Source organism: Leopardus geoffroyi, chromosome D3, assembly GCF_018350155.1.
Source record: "Leopardus geoffroyi isolate Oge1 chromosome D3, O.geoffroyi_Oge1_pat1.0, whole genome shotgun sequence".
NCBI classification, from domain to species: Eukaryota; Metazoa; Chordata; class Mammalia; order Carnivora; family Felidae; genus Leopardus; species Leopardus geoffroyi.
In genome coordinates, this window is record NC_059339.1 from 85,585,710 (window position 1) to 85,608,003 (window position 22,294).

Genomic DNA, 22,294 nt, shown 5'->3' on the forward strand with positions numbered 1-22,294 from the left:
ACATGTAGTTGATTTAATAAAATCTTAGAGGGGAGTAAAGAAACACTGCATCTTACAATATGAAACAATCATGCATAATTAACTAGGTCTTGGGTCAGGTGTTTAGTGTTTAATGTTACAGTATGTAGAAGTCCTTAATTGAATGTCCTAGTTTTTAACATATAATATATATAATAACCTAATTTTTATTATAAACTTATAATGGCTGTTATTATAGTAATTTATCAATATAAATATTGATCTCATCAAGTTTTACTACAACCATAAAAGTAGGTATTGTAATTATAGTAATTACAAAAATTTGAGATTTAAGCAAGTAAATGACAAGACCATAGTCACAGATGGGCAAGGAAGAGTTAAGAGACCAACTCAAGTACTGTTAAAATATATTAAAAACATATTCTGTTTTTATGTTTTATTGTATTCTCTACATGATGACACTATTTATTATGTTAGGTCAGCTATTTTTACCTGCAAATGAAAATTTAAAGAGAAAATATTATTTAGTATCTAGGCTTCCATTTTGGATTACCAAGCATTCTGATAAAAGATTCATATTCTTTATTCCTTGTGAGCCATTCAAAGGGAACACCCAGGAACATATTGTTCTGTTCTAATCAGAATGTTCTCTTCACACAAAAATCAAAACTAAGTTCAATAGTAAAATATTTCACATAATGATCCAGTAAAATGAAAATTTAACAAGGAACATTTTATTGTGTTGAAGGAAGTAAAATTCTAAGTTTTCTTGTATACAATATATAATAATGGGAAATAGTGATATCTTTGGGTATTAATTTATGTTCAAGAGAAAACAAATGTCCAGTGTAGACTTAAATGTTTTCTGACTTCTAAAATAAAAATCATATTAGTTTTCACCAGTGATATTTTAAGTTGTGTCTTTTTCAAACATTTTTCAGGGTATTATAAAATATTTTGGTTACCTAATATAAAAGGTTAAAAAATATATATATATTTATATTTATGAACATATATTTATAAACACATATTTATAAATATATATATTTTAGGATTGTTCAATCTAGAACTATTTTTAAAAGGAATGACTACTTGTATTTAAAAACTCAGAACTCTGAACCCATGAAATTTTTATTTTTTTAAATTTTAATTCCAGTATAGTTGATATACACTAGTATGTTAGTTTCAGGTGTACAATATAGTGATTCAACAATTCTATAAATTACTCAGTGCTCATCATGATAAGTGTACTCTTAATCTCCTTCACCTATTTCCCCCCCCCCCACTTCCCCTCTGGTAACGATTAATTCTCTATAGTTAAGAGTCTTTTTCTTATTTTGTCTTTCTTTTCCTTTGTTTTATTTCTTAAATTCAACATGAGTGAGATCATATGTTGTTTGTCTATCTATGATTTATTCCACTTAGTAGTATACCCTCTAGGTACATTCATGTTGTTGCAAATGGCAAGAATTCATTCTTTTTTATGGCTGAATAGTATTCCCTTCTGTGTATATGTGTGTGTGTGTGTATAACATATATATAAATTATATATACTACTTCTTAATCCATTCATCTATTGATGGACACTTGGTCTGCTTCCATAATTTGGCTATTGTAAATGATGCTGCAAAAACATAGAGGTGCATATATCCTTTTGGGTTACTGTTTTTGTATTCTTGGGGTAAATACCCAGTATGTGATTCCTAGACCCATAGTTCTATTTTTAAATTTTTGAGGAACCTCCACACTATTTTCCACCATGTCTGCACCAATTTGCATTCCCACCAACAGTGCACTAGGTTCCTTTTTCTCCATATCCTCACCAACACGTGTTGTTTCTTGTTGATTTTAGCCATTCTGACAGGTGTGAGGTGACAGTTCATTGTAGTTTTGATTTGCATTTCCCTGATTAATGATGTTGACAATCTGCATATCTTTGGAGAATTGTCTCAGTCTTCTGTCCATTTTTAATTGGATTATTTGTTTTTTTGGTGTTGATTTGTGTAAGTTCTTTATATAGTGTGGATACTAACCCTTTAGGGCTTTATTTGTTTATTTATTTATTCATTCATTTCTTTATTTATGAGAGCACATATTAAGTGAGCAAAGGGCAGAGATTGAGAGGCAGAGAGGGAGATAGAAAGAAGCAGGGCTCACCTGAAGTGGGGTTCCAGCTCACCTGCTGCAAAGCAGGACTCAAATTGACAAACCATGAGATGACCTGAGCCTGAGCCAAAGTCAGATGCTTAACTGACTGAGCCACCCAGGTGCCCTAGGGCTATGATATTCTTAATGAGCCATTTCTCCTTCATACTGCAATAAAGTTGAGAGTTTTGGGAATTGGAAAAGTATATATGTGGGACACCTGGTTAAGCGTCCAACTCTCGATTTGGCTCAGGTCATGATCTCATGGTCTGTGAGTACAAGCCCCACGTTGGGCTCTGCGCTGACAGCATGGAACCTGCTCATGATTCTCTCTCTCTCCCTCTGTCTCTGTCACTCCTCCACTCTCTCTCTCTCTCTCAGAATAAATTAAAAAATAAAATAAAATGTATATATGCCAGAGTTGTAATTATTCATATGTGTGGGTCTGCTGGTGTTGAAAATTAGATAAAACATAAATCACACAATTATATATCTAAGACTTTATTATTTGATGTGTTTCACACTTAATGACTATAAATATAAGAAATTTATATTGGTATAAATTATCAAGAAATACTGAATAACAGGTTTTTTTTCCTTTTGGTGGAAGAAAAATGAATGCGTTGTGTTTTTTTTTAATTCAAGATGGATAAATATACCTGATTTTATACTTTAAAATATGTATAGATTGGGCTATTTATATTTGAATAAAGATATATGAATAATTATAGGAAGTTTTCTACAGTAGATATTTATGAACATTCAGTTTTCCCTTGTATCACTGACATTGAGAATTTTAGGGAAAGCTCAATAAATATTTTTGAAGTATCGCATAAACATACAATTTTTTATAAATATTTATATACTTTTAAATAGTATATATTGAAATTTTATGCATTTTTGCATATGTTGGTCATTAACACCTTATCACATATATGATTTGCAAGTAATTTTTCCCGTTCCCATTGTCTTTCACTTTCTTTTGCTGTGCAGAAGCTCTTTAGTTTTATGTAATTCTACTTGTTTATTTTTATTTTGCTGCTTATGCTTTAGGTATATCTAAAAACTCACTGCCGGGGCGCCTGGGTGGCTCAGTCGGTTGGGTGGCCGGCTTCAGCTCAGGTCATGATCTCACGGTCTGTGAGTTCGAGCCCCGCGTCGGGCTCTGTGCTGACAGCTCAGAGCCTGGAGCCTGTTTCAGATTCTGTGTCTCCCTCTCTCTGACCCTCCCCCATTCATGCTCTGTCTCTCTCTGTCTCAAAAATAAATAAGACGTTAAAAAAAAATTTAAAAACTCACTGCCAAGACCATGTCAAGGAGCTTTTTTAAGGAGTTTCCTGGTTCAAGTCTTATGTTTAAAATTCTAATCCATTACTAGTTAATTTATGTAAATGTTTAAATTTCTAATACATTACTAGTTAATTTATGTGTTATAAGGTAGAGGTCTTCATTCTTGTGAATATTCAATTTTTCCAGAACCATTTATTGAAAAGATTGTCTTTTATAGACTGAGTATCTTTGGCTCCCTTGCCAAACATAAGGTGACTGTATATGCTTGGGTTTATTTATGGGCTCTCAATTCTGTTCCATTGATCTATTGTCTGTTTTTTTCCAGTACCATACTGTTTTGATTAACATAGCTTAAAATCAGGAAGTATGATGCCTTCCATTTTGTTCTTTCTCAGGATTCTTTTGGCTATTTGGATCTTTTGTGGTTCCATATAAATTTTAGGATTGTTTTTTTTCTCCCTCTGCAAAAAAATGCTACTTGAATCATTGTAAGAATTGTATTGAATCTATGAATGGCTTTTGGTAGTATGGACATTTTGATTCTTCCAATCTATGAACATGGGATACCTTTCTATTTATTTGTGTCTTTTATTTCTTTCATCAATATCTTGTTTTTGGAGAGATCTTTTCCCTCCTAAATTCATTCCTAAGTATTTTATTGTTTTTGATGCTCTTGTAAATGGGATTTTTACAATTTCTTTTTCAGGTAATTTGTTGTTAGTGTCTGGAAATGCTACTTATTTTTTGTGTGTTAATTTTGTATCCTGACACTGTATTGAATTTATTGATTAGATCTAACAGGGTTTTTTTGTGGAGTTTTTAGGATTGACTCTCTATAACATCATGTCCCCTGCAAATAGAGACAATTTTATTTCTTCCATTCCAATTCTGATGCTTTTCTTTTTCTTTCCTGATTGCTCTAGCTAGGACTTCTGGTACTATGATGAATAGGAGTGGTGAGAGTGGGCACTTGTTTGGTTTTGTTCCTGATCTTAGAGGAAAATAATTCAACCTATTACCATTTAGTTTGATGTGAGCTGTGGACTTATCATATATGGCCTCTATTATGTCAAGGTACATTCCTTTGGTACATAATTTGTTTAGAGGTTTTATGATAAATGGGTGTTTAATTTTCTCAAATGTATCTATTGAGATGATTATACGAGTTTTTCTTTTATTCTATTAATGTGATGTCTCACATAGCTTGATTTGATTTTGTTGAACCATCCTGGTATCCCACACGTATTTCCACTTGATTGTGGTGAATGATCCTTTTAATGTGCCAAATTTAGTTTGCTCGTATTGAGAATTATTTAGAATTTTTGCATTTTTATTCATCAGGGATATTGTTCTATAGTTTTTTGGTAGTGTCATTCTCTGGCTTTGGTATCAATGACCTGATAAAATGAGTCTGGGAATATTCCCTCCTCTTCATTTTTTTGGAAGAGTTTGAGAAGGGCTGGCATTAATTCTTCTTTAAATGTTTGGTAAAATTTACCAAATTTACCAAAAATTTACCGAAAGGAAAGCATTTGGTCTTGGGTTTTTCTTCATTAGATTTTTGCTTACTGACTCAATCTTGTTATTATTAATTGATCTATTCAGACTTTCTATTTCTTCTTGTGTCAGTCTTGGTGGTTTATGGCTCTAATTTTTTTTCCATTTTATTCTAGGATGTCTGGTTTTTGGGGGGTATAGTTGTTCATAGTAAACTCATGATTTTTTTATTTTTGATGTCATTTGTAATATTTTCTTTTTCAGTTATAATTTTGTTGATTTGGTTCCTATTTTTATTTCTTGGTTTATCTAGGTAAAGATTTATCAATTTCGCTTATGTTTTCAAAGAAACAACTCTTAGTTTGGTTAGTCTCACCTACTGATTTTCTGTTTTCTATCTCATTTATTTCTGTTCCATTCCTTATTACTCCCTTTCTTCCACTGGCTTTATACTCAGTTTGTACTTCTTTTTCTAGATCCTTAAGGTGTAGAATTAGGATCTTTCTTGCTTCTTAATGTAGGCACTTATTGCTATGCACTTCCCTCTAAGAACTACTTTTGCTGCATCCTGTAAGTTTTGGTATTTGTGTTTTCATTTTTGTTCATCTCAAGATACTTTAATTTATTCTTTGATCCATGGTTACTCAGGAGAATGTTGTTAAATTTCCACATATTTGTGAATTTTCCAATTTTCCTCTTAGTGTTGATTTCTAATTTTATATACATATATTTTTTGAGAGAGAAAGAGCACATGTGCTGGGGGAAGGGCAGAGGGAGAGAAAGAATATTAAGCAGGCTCCACACTCAGCATGAAGCCCAATATGGGGCTCTCGATGTCATGAATGTGAGATCATGGCCTGGGGAGAAATCAAACATTGGACACTTAACCGACTGAGCCACCCAGCCCTATGTGTATCTTTAAGCATAAAGTCAGTGTCTTATAAGCAGCATATCATTTAATATGATTTTTAAAATCCATTCAGCCATTCTATGTCTTTTGATTAGAGAATTTAATATGTTTATATTTAAGGTAATTATTGATAATAACTTACTATTGCTGTTGTTTTCTGGTGGTTTTGTAGATCCATTGTTCCTTATTTTTACTCAGGTGTGTGTGTGTGTGTGTGTGTGTGTGTGCGCGCGCACATGTGTATCAGCGTGTCTGTGTTGATGCCATGTGAGATCAGTATGTTTTGACTTCTTTTAATCATGTTCTTATGTGCAATTACTCCAGGTTTTTCCTTTGTGGCTACCATGAGGCTTACCTAAAATAATTTAAAATTATAACATCCTATTTTAATAACAACTTAACTTTAATGGAATTCCTTAGATTTACACTTTACTTCTCCCCTTCCTCATATTTTACATTATCAATGTTACAGTTTACATATTTTTTATATTGCATAAAAAATAACAGGTTATTATGGTTATGGTTCTTTTTACTCATTTTTTTTAATTTTTCAACTAGATTTGTTAAATGCTTTATGCACCACCATTACCATATTACAGAATTCAACTTTGACTATATATTTACCATTATCAGTGAGTTTTGCACTGCTTTATGTTTTTATGATGTTCATTAGCATCTCTTTATTTCCACTCAAGGAACTCCCTTTAGCCTTTCTCCAGCGGTGAGGAGAGTCTTCCTATCCCCTCATTTCTGAAGGACATCTTTGCAAGGTAGAGAATTCTTGGTTAACAGTTATTTTCTTTCAGTGTTTTCAATATATTGTCCCATTATCTTCTGGACTGAAAAGTTTCTGTTGAGAAATCTACCAATAGTCTTATGGGGTTCCCTCATATGTGACTTTTCTCTTTTGCTGCTTTTAAAATTAGCTGTCTTTGACTTGACAATTATTTGTCTTGGTGTAGCCCTATTTGGATTCAACCTATGTGTAATCCTTTAGGCCTCTTGGATGCCTATTACTCTCCACAACATTTTCAAAGTTTTCAGCCATTATTGCTTTAAATATACTTTCTCCCCCTTTTTCTCTTCTCCTTCTGGAATTCCCATAATGTAAACATTGTGGGTTTTTTTTTTCCATTGTGTCTCATAGGCTTTCTTCATAATTTTTTATTCTTTTTTGTTTTTGCTCCTATGACTGGATAATTTCAAACATCTTCCAGGTCATTGATTCTTTCTTCAACATGGTCAAGTCTGATTTTGAAGCTCTCTATTGAATTTTTCAGTTCAGTTTTATTTTTCAGCACTAGGATTTCTGATTTTTTTAATGGTTTCTATTTTCGTCAAACTTCTCATTTTCTTCAGCATTGTTTTCCTAATTTTAAAGGGGATTATCCAGAATTTTTGTCTGACAGTTCATATATCTCCATTTCTTTAGAGTTATTGGAGATGAGTTTCTAGTAGCCGTTCTTCTTTCTAACCTAGTATGTCTTGGTCTCTGTGCTGCAGGGTAGTGCTTCAGCTTCCCTCTCATGTTCCGGGATTCTCTCCAGTGATGTCTTTTCCCTAAATAGTTAGTCTTCTTGTGAGGGGGAACAAATTCAGGAATGACCTATTTTGCCATCTTTTTTGGTGTCACTATCAACAAATCAAAATCAACTTTTCAGAGTTAAAGTAATGCATTGATTTTCAATTTTTATGTTCCAGGGCTGATCATATTTCAGGACATAATTGGACACGACGGTAGAAGAGTACAAGAGTGGAACTGAGTAAGAGTTGAGATCCAGAACTCAGTACATGCTCGGATGGAGGTAAGCCAGAGCTGGAATGCCAAACCTAACTTGAAATCATTATGGTAGACAATATACACAAGGGAATTCCAAAATTGGCATTCTAAACATGATTTGGAAGAATCTAGGAGGGTGTGGTCCTTAGAGTTGGTATACGATTATCACCCTCCATCATAAAACTCTCTTGCAGTCATTTGCACTGTTTTTTTTTTTAATGTTTATTTGAGAGAGAAAGATCATAAACAGAGTCGGGGCAGAGAGAGAGGGACATACAGAATCTGAAGCAGACCCCAGGCTCTGAGCTGTCAGCACAGAGCCCGATGCGGGTCTTGAACCCACAAACTGTGAGATCATGACCTGAGCCAAAGTCTGATGCTTAATTCACTGAGCCACTGAGGCACCCCTTTGCATGGGTTTCTAAAGGAGAGAAATCTCGTTCTGAGGGAGAAGACAGCTGTGATTCAGTCAGGGTCTCAGGTGAAAAGGAACTGGAATACTCAGCAGTGTATCAAGAGAGGAATCTAGTCTCAAAGCTAAGAAAAAGGTGATGTCTCAGAATGAAGCAGAATATGTTAGAGACTCAGCATAAAGACAGACTATCAACAGATGTTCCAGAATGGTAATCCTGGAGTCCTTAAAATATTCTTTATTAAAGCCGGGAAGAACTTTAGGAAAAAAATATTATTATATATATAATTATATCTGGAGATGGGAGAAGAGAAGGTGGCAGAGACTAAGAATTTGTTAAGGTCTTCAAGGTGACACCTTTGTCACCCAAAACATTATGTGCTATTTCTTTTTCCTGCTGTATATCTACCTGTTTTTTTCTACTTTATACATAGGAATAATTCTAGGAAAGAACACAATTATAGAAATAGCATCCAAATGTACAATACAAATAAGCATATGTGGGGTGGGAAAGTATGAGAAAGGTCTGGGAGGTCCCACTCACCTTACTTGGTAGTGTTTGAAAAATGATTGAGTCTTTCTATTCCTCAGCTACATCAACCATGAATTGACAGAGTAGGATTCAAATGAGGTTCAACCTCTACTTCTAGTATTATTCATTAGAACTTTCATTCAAAGCTAACATAAGTTTTCCACAGTTGTCTGTTTGGTAATGTCATCTCACAGGTGTTAAGTAGGGCTCACCAGATCTTTATGAATAGAGTTTATTCAGTAGAGGTGGATTACCCCATTGTTTGAGGCAACATGACAGTTTAGCTGACATCAGCAAGTGATTTTCATCTCTGTGATCTTACGGAAACAGTTTGCTTCACTCTTAAAATCGTTTTCAAACTCTAATAAGTCCTAAAACAATGTAAAGCACATTTTTAAATTTTCTCATTTGCCGTAAGATAGGCACATACCCTTCTCTTTTCATGCACTCAATTTTTATTATGTCAATGTATGTACTTTGAGAAATGGAATTTTCCATATGCAACAGGAAAGACTTATTTTGAAGGTTCTGCATGCTCTGTCCAGATGTAAATCATTTGTAACATTGAACTTTTTAACTTTCAAGATCTGGCAGTTGAAAACCTTGTTCAATGTTCTGTTTTACACATTATGACATCAGCAAAATTTTAGACTACTGACAGATTGATAGAGAAGGTAAGCTTTAAGGTTTAGGCAAATTAAAACTACTTCATAGTAAAAGCATTCCATTTTCAAGACGGAATTTCTTTTTCCCTTAAGCAGTGTTTATGTGCAATATTGCTATGAGTGACAGATAACCAGTGACTACCACATAAAATACCAATAAGTGAATTCTCATTTATCCCACACATGCATTTATACATGGAAGGATAATATGTACCGAATGCTTACCAAATTCTAGGTCCTAATTAAATAGCAATGATGCAATGATGATATAAAAATTTCAATAATAATGATGAGTACTTAGTTGACGCTCAAATCTGTTGAACCAATGCATGATCTCTAGCTTTGTGGAATTTACATTACACTTAATTTGAGAAAACAGACAACTGAAAAAATAATTAACCTGAAGAAGATTTAGTACCCTATTGAGGCAACCAGGGACAGCCAGCTTAATCTACTTAGAAAGCTTCTTGGAAGAAATGTAAGAAATTGAGGACAAAAATGGGGATTATCACTTAACTAGGGCACAGGGAAATGAAAGGAAGGGGTAAAAAGAACAGCATCTCTGAAGGCTAAATGATGAATGAATGGCAAGTTTGAGGAAGTGAAGTGTGGCTGATTGGGGTAGGTAGTGAGGACAGAATTTGAAAAAGAACCTAGGGCCGAAAGCACAAGGCCTTGAATGCCATGTTAAGGAAGTTAAATGTTGTTTGGTGGGAATGGGAAGCCACAGAAGTATTTTATACAGGCCAGTGATAAGGCTGATTGCCACCTCTCAGATGATGACTTTTTTCCCTATTCTGGAGGTGAAGGAGGTGACCTCTCTTCTATTTACCTCTTCATTTCTAACTGCAGACCTTTGTCCCTTTCTTTAGATGACAGATGGAGAACTGGATGGATAGGTATGGTATTCCCTGTCCCTGCTCATTGCTGTCATTTACACAGCTCTGTCCAGTGTCCATCACTGATATTTTAGCACCTTGCTATTTCTTTGCAACTCTACTTTTGAGTACAGTATCTGAAACAACAACTTTTAATACCCTATACTCTCAATTCCTCAAATTCTTCTCTTCCAGTCATCTTGTCTTCCACCGGACCTTAGGAATCCACTCCTAAGGTCATACTGCAGATATTATCCTCACAAGTTAGGACATCTCCTTTAGGGTCTCTAATCAAGCAGTCCACTCTCCAAACATACTTTTCTTACTCTTTCCAGCTAACTCCTTTCAGTACTAACTACAAGACTTCAAACACTGGGGCATATAATCTTGATGACCCCACTTCTTTGCTGTTCTTTACCCACCCCCATTTCTGATTTTGCTTCTTACACAGAAATGTAATGGCTCAGCATTATAATCACTTGAATGCATACACCTCAATTTCCTTGCCTTCATACCCTTTGCAAAAGCTTACTTGTGATACTCAAGATTTGGTAAAATGCAACCCTCTGTTCCGTCTGCAGCTGAGGGAAGAAGCTGCATGAGGTCATAGAAGAACTATGGTGCTAGGTCTTGGTTTAAATCCAGGACCACTCATCTCAAGTAGCATCTTAGTACTCCATTCAGCATTAAATTCTTCAAAATGACTACTTCACTTGCTCTCTTCCCTCCAACCTGTAATCCCTCCTCACTTCTCCACACTCTCCGCTGACAGTCTTTCCTTTTAATTTACTGAGACACAGAAATGGGAGTAGGGAATATTTACACACTCCCACCATTAGATCTACCAAACTATACCAGTTAGAACCATTATATTCTGCCAACATTACTGACACTATGGATGCAATTTCTCCTACCTGTGATCAGCCCTTCCATGTATGCAGAGTCCTATCTATTTTTGCCAACAGATACATATATATATATATATATATATATACACACACACACACACACACACACTCATTATATAATAGTGATATCTGATTATATAGCTCAGCAATAAAGATTACATATATATCTGATATATCTCAGATATTTATCTATAGTATAGATGTACATACATATGTATTTACACACATACATGCATATTTAAAGATTTTATGTTTAAAATAAACCAGATTTCTTTAAGCATGCATTCCATTGCTGCTACTCAAAATTTCACTCCCTCCCTACACAACAAAAAGTCTTGAACGAGATATATTTATCTTCACTTCATCCCCTAAATCCCAGCAGTGAGTGATATTCTGACCACTTTGTCTTTACCCAAAGATGTCAAGAACACACATGTTTCCCATACTTTTAAAGCCAGAAGTCCATTATCAGTCTTCATCTTTCTGAAAATATCAATTTGACATACCCAGTCATATTCATAAGGGAATTTAATCACCTGGATTCAAGAAAAAGTAGTCTTTCTTGAGTTTCATCTTCTGCTGTACTTTTTGACCTCAATCTTATTGACTTCTCTTCATGTCTCCAATTTGATATGTGCAAAGGTCTCCAAAGTTAGCCATTAGTTTACTCTGTTTTTGCTGTGCTCACCACAGAGATGATGTTTATTTGAGAGAAAGCACGTGAGAGAGAATCCCAAACAGGCTCTGTGCAGTCCGTGCAGAGACCAATGTGGGGCTTGATTCCACAAACTGTGAGATCGTGACCTTAGCCAATATCAAGAGTCGGATACTTCACTGACTGAGCCACCTAGGTGCCCCTCAAATTTATATCTTTAAACCTGCTTCTCTACTGATTCCAGTGCTCAATCAAAATTGTCTTTTCTTTCTCCCCCACTCCATATAAAATCAGTCCTCACATTCTTTAAGCCTTATATTCTTAATATATCACAAATGTGACCACTTAAGACCAACCTCATAACTTCCAGTCTTGCTCAAGACAGCATCATGTTTGGTCTATACCACACTAACACAAGATGTTAATAATAGGGGAAAATGGGGTCGGGTGGGGGGCGCAGGGCTACATGAGAACTCTTTACTTCCCCTTCAGTTTTTATGTAAACTTAAATCTGCTCTAGAAAGAAAACTTAAAGTCTGCTAAAAGTCCCTAAAATTCTTACATGCAAAAAGTCTATTAAATTTATAGTCAACTAAACATCATTAGTGTTATAGCACTTAACTTCAGTATCTGTGCTATCAAACTGTATTTTAAGTTCGAAGTAAACAAAATTAAATATTTCATAGCATATTGTCTTTTAGAAGAATATGGCCTTTGGGGAAATAAACTTAAATTTTAATAAATAATCTTTCCAAGGAGAAATATACCTAAATTTAGTAACGTGATTAGAAGTAGTGTTGTCTTATGTAAGTATACTGGTGTTCTAAAGTGATGGCTATTTTTCACAAAATTCCCTGAATAAGAGAGTGGACTAGTAGCCCAGAACATTCTGCATTATGATCCTCAGCTAATGTGACATTTCTTTGATGTTTACAGTTTCTATTACAGAAAATATACATGGTAATCTTAATGTAAAATATTTAAAGATACTGTTTAATCAGTTTACATTTGCCCAAATTTAGGAAAAAATGGAATTCTAATGATTGCATGATTTTTGTCTTACCATATAGATATGGAAAGTCTTACAGTGGCTTCTCTACATGGAATGTGTTCACTCAATGACCTAGGTGTGGAGGGCAAAGTGGATGTATGTAAACCAGAAGTAAATACCCTGTTGGATCACCAATAGCACTGAGGATTTTTTTCCAATCCACATCTCACTTCATTTGTATCCATTTAAGACATGTTTGTTTGCTTTCATTTACTCACTTATCTTTAGTTCTTTATCAAGAAGCTAAATGTGCTATGAATTATTACACTATTACACTATTGGAAGAAATCTCCAAAACTTTACACAGGTAGTTTTAAATGAACTGAATAGCAGCATCCCCCACTGGTATCTTTTAATGTTTTTTTTTTAAGTTTTAATTTAAATTCCAGTTATTTAACATACAATGTAATAGTTTCAGGTGTAGAATACAGTGATTCATAAGCTGGTGTCTTTTAAAGCAGGTAGTGTTCTCTGACATTCTTCACATGAGGAGCCTTCATTCTCCACCAGGTTGGATGATGTGCTTCTCCATTTATTTGTAGCCTATATGCAAGGAAGTTTGTGTCAGATACAAGAGGGCTTTTTCATACCATCTCTAGTAACTTCTAGCCAAATGCAAAGTAAATTAAAAATGCTATGAACTCTTCCAATTTGGAATGTATTGTATTGAGATAACAGTCTTCAAACTAGCAGTCCTCAACTGTGACGGGTCCTAGAGAATCTTTCTGGAGATCCTGTGAGGACAAAACTACTTTTATAATACTTTAAAGATGTTCTTCACCCTTCTCATTATATTGACTTTGAATGGATAATACAAAATAAATAGCAATGCAGTTAGTTCCAGGGACCCAGACTGTAGGCAGAGGCGATGCTCAGAGAAACGTACAAAGAAATGTTTTGAAAGTTTGGAATGCATGTTACTCCACTGAAAGAATACTTACTATTTTATCGTTAGTTTTCATAGGTCAGAATTGGATTTCTGTTTTAAAGAATGTGCTTTAGATACTGCTCATCTGTCTTTATCCTATCAGCATTAATGAGTCTCCTTTGACTTTTGTAATATCACTAATGCTATGACTGGAAGTGATATGTTGGAAGTAAATTAAAGTGTGCCAGCTTTATTCCACTTCCTATTTAGTGGAAAACATGTTTTCCTTATTATTCAAGACTGCATAAAGTTTGTAAAGCATGACTACATTTTCCATTTACTATTTCTTACTGTCATTTAAAATAGTTTAACCATGACAATAAGGAAAAATCGAAGTTGATCATAAACTTATATAACAAGGAATATGTAAAATAAAATATTTAAATATTTTTTTTCCATTTAAACACTTATCCCAATGTGCCAGTTAGCTCCTCTTTTCTCACGGATTAAGCAATTTAGTTACTTCTGTAAATGCTGATTATTCCAGATAATAGTCATCAAAATTATTTAGAGGAAATTAATGAGAGTTTCTTGGTGGAGAATGATCTGGAAAGATATGACTATAGGTCCAGTTAGGAAACGATCAAAATTATAGTAGACAAGTGCTGGAAGTTTGAAGCTCAGAAACCTAAATATAATGCAGCAAATAATGAGTGTCCATTTCTGTTTCAGAAACATTTTTAGAAACATAGTTTTGGAATCTCTTCTGGTTCTTTGAAACTTTCATAGGAATGTGTCCAACAAACATGCTTATGGGTTATATAGAAGTTCATATACAAGTCCATATGTATTTTTTCTTTAAATGGAAGGGCATATATTTCAGTATAAGATTTTCTACTTGAGTCTTATTCAATAGAAGAAAGATTTAGTTTGTCCTATCTTATTTTCTATCTGAGGAAAGAAACCTATATAACAGCTTTTAGGTACCTCTGAAGGAGGTACTCTCTGAAGGAGAAGGAGAAGTTGCAGGGTAAGTAACTTCATCTGCATGCTTTTGTCATTTTGGAAACTGTAATCTGGAAAATATTTGTATTATAGAGGAAGATATTTCTTCCTATTAACATACATTACTCATCTTTCATCATAGTCCCTTTTAGAGATTTAGGGGTTCACTTTTAAATTAAAAAAAATGAATATTACAATATCCTCTCCTCTGTAGGAACTTAAGGATTAGTCCTTTGATTTATAAGCCAATCATACAAATATCATTTTATTTCCCCTTCTCTTAATTTGTATTCATTTCTGTATTACTTTTTGTAGTCTGCTTAGTTATAGAAACAACTTTTTGAAGACTCTTCTACTTTTTGTCAATTTCATTTTGAAATAACATTGTTTCCCTAATTTTGGATATCTAATTTTTGTTTAATAATAGCATGAACATTAGTTGTAATCAATGAACAGTACTTACTGGTTTTTAAATATTCCATTAGTTGCTAAAGTTAGTTCCTAACTTGTTTTTCCTTCAGTTTTTCATTTTCCTTCATTTCCTTCATCCTTGGTTGCAGGTCACAGGGCTCTTAATAAAATTACCATTTCCTGCGTTTCATGAAAATTTCACATCTTTGTGGAACCAGATTTCTGGTCTCACTGTCAGATAGTGCTGGCCACACCACAGGCCGTCTACACAAAGGACTGTCTTAATAACTGGGCTGAACTGCTAGAGTGTGCAGAGCCATGAGGAAGGGTTTCCAAATCATGTTTTAATGAGTAAAATTGAGTAGTTTTGTACTGAATTCTCTTGTTCTTAATGTTTAAATTCTTTTAGCCAGCTTCGTAATTTTAATCCCATTTTACCTTTGTATTTCTATAACTAATGTTTCTGCAATTTCCTTTTCTTTGGATTAAAATAATAAGAGATATAATCGGATTTTTATACCTATATTCAACATTAGTTGGAGATGAATTCTGGTGGCTCATGATTGAAACTTGGGGGAAAATGGCAATTTTACTTCTTTCATTGAGTTTCATGATTCTGGAACTCATTCCAATATCCGAAGGCAAAGAGGCACATAGCCCAGTGCTCTTAAAAAGCTTCTTCTGAAAGCAGACATCTGTTGTATGTTAATTGACTAATATAAAATAGGAAAGGAGGGATTGTTTGTTCCCTGGATACGTTATTAGTGTTCTCACTATTCAGATTCTCAAAGAGAAAAGTAGGGAATACATATATCATGTGATGATCAAATACAAGTGCTGTTGTCATGAAAATTAATATATTATTTGACAATGCTTTGTCTTCCTTTGATGTTAGACAAGATATTGTTATCCCTGCACAAACATTTTAGCACATTACTAAGGTTACTGCAACTTGAAATGAGTTTTAATAAAGATCCATATCAAAACCCTTGTGAAATACTAGTTACAAATTAAATACCCTTAACATTTTGTTACACATTTTTATGAGACCATTCTTCTCTATGGAAAGAGATGCTTTAAAGTTGTCTTTAATTTGGATAAATTAATACCAATTAGGTGTCCCTTATCAAGATGCCACACCATGTACACTTGGAATAGTGCTGCCCCAGGTGATCCCACAGAATCCTGAAGTGTTCTCTCAGCTACAAACTTGCCATATGAGATCACTGCTTTGATTCTGCAGTTGCTATGGTACCCTGAACATATTCTCGGTATTAGTCCCTCAGGGCATAAATTAAGAATCACCAGCATTGTAGGATGTCAAGTGCTTCGCTCCCACTGGTCATGAGGCTGGTTTAATTTATTGAAAAGAAAAGACAACTAGCTCTGAGCTGGAGCAAACTGTTTCTTGATATTTATATACAAAGGTTTCTATTAATCATATAAGATTAAGGCATCAATGTCCATTTATCCACCCAACTCTTAGGGAATATTTCAAAAGTTCATTATATAAAGAGATAAAGCAATGAGATATTCTAGACTCAATTGATGCAATTATTTAAGATAATATGCCTAAGAATTTTGGAACCACTAGTTATATTCAATTGGCTTCTTTTCTAGATACCCTAAAACTAATTTTTATTGGCCTTATATATACACATTATAGCAACTGAAATGCATGCCATATTTACTTTTAAGAGCTAATTGATATCTAATTCATATACCACAAAGTTTACCCATTTAAAGTGTTCCATTCAGTGGTTTTTAGTAAAATCAGACTTGTGCAACAATTACTATAATTTTAAAAGAGTTTCATCATCCCCAAAAGAAACTTCCTTCTCACCAGGAGTCATTCCCCATTCTCCCTTTACCCCCAGCCCTTGCCAAATACTAACCTGCTGTCTGTCTCTATGGATTCACCTATTTTGGACATTTCATATAAGTGGAATCATAGAACGTATGACCTTTTGTGACTGGCTTCTTCGACTTAGCATGTTTCCAATTTCATCCAAACTGGAGTATGGATCGATACTTCTTTCTTGTTATGGCCGTAATATTCCATTGTATGGATATAGCACATATTTTTTTCATTCTTCAGTTGATGGGTATTCCAATTGTTTTCATTTTTTGGCTATTATGAATATGATGCTATGAACATTTGATGTACAAGATTTTTTGCAGATGTGTTTTTATTTCCCTTGGAGTTGCTGGATCCAATGATAATTCTTATGTTTCCATTTTTAAGGATAACCGAACTACTTCCAAAAGTGGTTGCAATACTTTAAGCAATGTTTGAGGGTTCCAATTTCTCCACATTCTCACCAATACTCGTTGGAGTCCATCTTTTTTATTACGGCCATCCTGTGGAGGTGAAGTGGTATCTTATTGTGGCTTTGATTTGAATTTCCCTAATGACTGATAATGGTCATGTTTTCATGTAATTGGTCACTTGTATATTTTCTTGGGAAAATATATATGTTTAGATACTTTGCCTATTTTTAATTGGGTTATCTGATTTTGTTTTTATTGTAGTTTTGCATATTCTGGATACAAGTCCCTTCTAATTTGCAAATATTTTCTCTCATTATGTAGATTGTCTTTTCAACTTCTTGACAGTTTTATTTAAAGTATAAAACTTGAGGCACCTTGATGGCTCAGTTGGTTAAGCTTCCGACTCTTGGTTTGGGCTCAGGTCGTGATCTCATGGTTCAGGTGTTCAAGCCCCACGTTGGGCTCTGTGTTGACAATGCAGAGTCTGCTTGGGATTCTCTCTCTCTCCCTCTCCCTTGTCTCTCTCAAATAAATAAATAAACTTAAAAATAAAACATAAAATTTAAATTGGCTTCATCAAAATAATTTTTTAATTGTTTTGTTGTGTTTTGGTATTACATGTTAAAACCACTGCCTAATTCAATGCAATAAAGATTTACTCCCATATTTTGTTATAAGAATTTTATAGTTTTAGCTCTTACACTGAGGTCTATAATCTATTCTGAGTGAATTTTTATAAATGAGGTGAGGTGAAGTAGAGGTTCAACTTCCATGATTTGCTTGTGGCTATCGAGTTGTCCCAGAACTATTTGTGGAAAAGATTATTCTTTCTTACTGAAATAACTTGCCAATATCCAGGCAACCATAAATTTAAGAGTTTATTTCTGGTCTGTGGACACAAATTTTATTCAATTGACCTACATATCTATACATCTATCCTGCCAGTTAAACATTGTGATTACTATAGCTTTTGAAACCAGTGTCAGTTCTCCCAATTTTTTATTCTTTTCTAATTTTATTGTTCACATTTTTTTTCTTTTTTTAGGTGAAGAATATTGAGCTTTATCACAGATTTATCCACATGTGCTTCCAAAGAGAAAGAAACACTGGCACTAAAGCACAGCCACTTGGAAAGTTATTATGGCTTTGGTTGCTAAGACAGAAATAGAGCCTTTGGAGAAATGATTGGTTCAAATCATTGGGAATGTAATTTTCATCATTGCATTCACTAAAAGGCTCACTTAGAGAAAATGGCCTCCCAGTTTCCAAAAATACAGTTTCCTTAAAATGGGAATATCTCAGATCTGATCTTTGTGGGTATTAAACCAATTTACTTATAAGCAAAAATTATACCTTTTGCCCTAAACAAATTTAATTCACAGATTGAGTTATTTAGCTGAGATATACTCCTATTAGTTTCATTAATCTTATTGACAATTACATTGTCACCTTAGTTCATTAGAAAAGTTTATAGACCTCAAAGGTCTAGGGGTGCCTGGGTGGCTCAGTCGGTTGAGCATCTGACTTCAGCTCAGGTCATGATCTCATACTCTGTGAATTCAAGCCCCACGTTGAGCTCTGTGCTGACAGCTCAGAGGCTGGAGCCTGCTTCAGATTCTCTGTCTCCCCCTCTCTCTGCCCCTCCCTGCTCATGCTCTGCCTCTCTCTGTCTCAAAGATAAATAAAAACATTTGAAAAAAATTTTAAAAAGGTCAATAAATTATTTCAACAGTGCATTTATCCAGTACTAGCTTAACATTTCTCAAACATTTTCACAACTGTCCAGGAGACAATGAAACTACTTACTTTAAATGGAAAATACTTGGTAAAAAATTTAACAGCCAGTTTCATAAAGCTTGAAAGTCCTATGAAATAAAATGACATATGTGTAAAAAGGTAAGTAAGTATGAGGAATAAACTTAGGAAATCCCTGAGCCTGCACTGATGGGTTAACGAGGCATAAAGAAACTAGCCATAGGATGTACACACCCAAGTTTGGGTAAACAAAGTTAGGTAAATGGGGCAAAGGCCCCCAGTATAGGACAAAGGTATAAAAATAGGGAATCTCAGGATGAAAACATCCAAGATGAGGTAAACAAGATTAGGGTGGAAATGCCCCCAGCTTAGTACAATAGCAGAAAGCTGCTTTTACAGCAAAGAAGGACCAAATTAGGTAAACAGGTAAATAGGGCTATAGACTGCTGTGGGGTGAAGTTGCCCAGAGAAGAGCTAATTAGCAAAAGAAAGGTGCCTTGTTGACCCTGAGGTTGCATGCTCTTTCTCCTTCTCTGTTTACCTAAACTGGTCTAGAGGTGGGGCCTCATGTTTGCTGTAAACAACCTTCCAACCCTAGCCAGGGTTTTGTTTTGTATTGACCCAAACCCCTAATACCATATATCTTCAGAACCCCCTTTCCCTTATGCACATGAGTTAATGTTCACGATTTCATTGTCTCTTTGTGCACATCCATCAGCACATTTGTAAGCCTTTTGATCCTAATAAAAATGGAGCAAGGACCCTTACTCAGGGGTCTTGTCTCCTCCCAGACATTAGCCTCTCTCACAGTTTTAATCCTGCATCCTGCTTTCTTGCTGGACAAGAGAGAACTCCAGACCCAGAGTCTATGACAAGTAAGGAAACAAATAATTCTGGTCTATAACACTTATCATCATGGGTTATAAGATCACACACATTTTATATTCTATTAAAATAAGATCACATTAGATCATAAATAAACTTTTATTTAAATAAAATGAGATCACCATTTAATTTTTGAATACCTTAGTAATAATTACTTGAAGTCACTGAATTTAAGTCGTCCAATAATTTCTATACAGGTAGGAATGAATTATTACATTTAAAGACTTGAAGTTAACTTTGACATTGCAAAATAGGCGGGATCATGTAACATGAGCTATATACTTAACAAACCTTTAAAAATACAACCACTTTCCTTTAGAGATCACCAAGAAGTTTTAGTAAACCATTGCTATTTTTTTTAAGGAGAAAAGCATATTGTGGTATAATCCTTAATAAAACAGTTCAAAATACTTCAGTTCCGATTATAAATGTCTGTACAAGATTTAGTCTATTAATTATTTGAAGTTGGCAAGTTGTCGTACCCACTCATTCCTTACAGAGACTGCATTACGTGAGTTGGGTTTAGGGAATTTATGAATAGGATATTTATTTGAATTTGTGCCATCATTCCTTGTTACCTTAATCAAATTCCAGGCTGGAAAGATTATAAAGACACCCCACTGTGGATGCCCTGGAGCAGAGTTGGAGCAGATTGGCCAGGAGGACTTGCCAGAATACTCCATGCTCAACATGTCAGTTCAATTGCTGTGACAAGAATCAGTCCTATTCAGTTGCTAATGGAAAGGCATATCCAAACTGATTATCAACTGTTTTCAGTTAGATTTAGATAAAGATTTATAATACAAGTAAAAATATGATTTACATGCTGTTGTCCACAACATCTAACAAGCTTTCCTTTTCTAGTCTCCTTTCCTTTCTTTCCAATAGTAGAAATGAGTATTCTCTAGGAATTTCACCTTTTGTTTTTTTGTTTTGTTTTTGGTTTTCTTTTTTTTTTTTTTTAGCTGAAGTCATTGTGTCCATATCAACAAGGCTTGGACTATAGTTTGGATCTTGTTATATTGCCAGTTTGATCAGATTCTAAAGATATGGTTTGAACACATTTTTTCTTGAATCATAAATTTTTGGGAATCTACCCAGATTTTAGCCAGATTGCCTGGAGCTTTAACAGAGTAGCAGTAGGAACAAAGCAATTATTCTCTACTCACAGAATATATTGAATTGGATTTATCTGGCATATGAAAGTTCTAGGATACTATTGATACAGACTTTTTAAATTACAGCCTACTTTCTTGGCAAAGAAATAACAAATTAGAAGGCATCTGTTGCTTTAACCCATCCATCATCTATTTATTCCTTATTTCTAACATGTAAACACTATTCCAAACACTAGAAATACATATATGAATAAAATAAATACTTTCTTGCCTAAAATTTGCATTCCAGTGGAGAGAAACTGACCTAATATATAAATCATATACCTGGCAGAAAAGAAAAAAACAGTGTTCTTGCTTTTGGGACACGTTGCAGTATTAAATATGGCATCTGGTCCCAGATTTGAGTAAATACATGACAAAAGTTAAAGAAAATTAATTATTCAGATATCTGTTGAAGAAGGTTCTAGGCAGAAGGAACAATCCGGAAGCACAAAACTCTTGATGGGAATGATCAGAGAGAAACAAAATGACATGTGAGTAAGCAGTGCATATTGAGGCAACTTTAATAGGTGAAGAAAATGGGGTCTAGTGCACAACTCAGGGAAGTGCAAGTTGAAGTATATGTAAAGCATATATTTATATATAGTCTATAAATTGTGTGTGTATATATCATACCATATATATATGGACACACGCATACAATATATATGACTGCAACATTATCAAGAAGCCCATAATCTATGAGAGAAAGAGACAGAAAATGACCACCATAGTTTAAGTTCAAGGATAAAGGTAAACAACAGGTATAATGGAATATCTAAGTAAAGCCACAGCATTCAGGTCATTGTCCTGACTTCTACTCACAGTATATGCCAAGAACCAGAGCGTTAGTATCACCTGGGAACTGGGCAAAATAACAAAAATCTTGAGCCTTACCTGAGAACAGCTGAATTATTATTTTCATTTTAACAGGATCCTAAGGTGATTCACAAAAAGAAGTTCAGGAAGCCAGTTTTAAAGAATTTTAGGAGCAGGTCGTCCATTCCAGAGAGAAGATAGAATGTGAGTAACGGCCTGGGAAAAGAAGGAGAAAACCAAATAAATAACATGACAAACATCACTACCGCCAAACTGTCTTGCTTGTACGCGTAGAACAACAGAAAGTTCAAGGTTGCTGGGGAAAAAAACAAAACCTGGGGTTACCCTGGGAGGAAGTAATGTGAGAGATGAAAATAGAGGGTGGTTTACAGGCTAATCTGGGCACTGAAATTCATTCTGC

The 22,294-nt window shown here is 34.4% G+C and overlaps 1 long non-coding RNA gene across 1 annotated transcript in view; it reads left to right on the forward strand.

Annotated features, from left to right (window-relative positions):
- Window positions 1–18,819, forward strand: part of LOC123588253 — a 125,365-nt gene extending 106,546 nt beyond the window's left edge. Inside the window, exons 4-6 of the long non-coding RNA XR_006707776.1 lie at window positions 6,517–6,591; window positions 7,523–7,626; window positions 18,303–18,819. This is a non-coding gene — a long non-coding RNA (uncharacterized LOC123588253). The remainder of the gene's footprint in view (window positions 1–6,516; window positions 6,592–7,522; window positions 7,627–18,302) is intronic.
- Window positions 18,820–22,294: the final 3,475 nt, after the last annotated feature.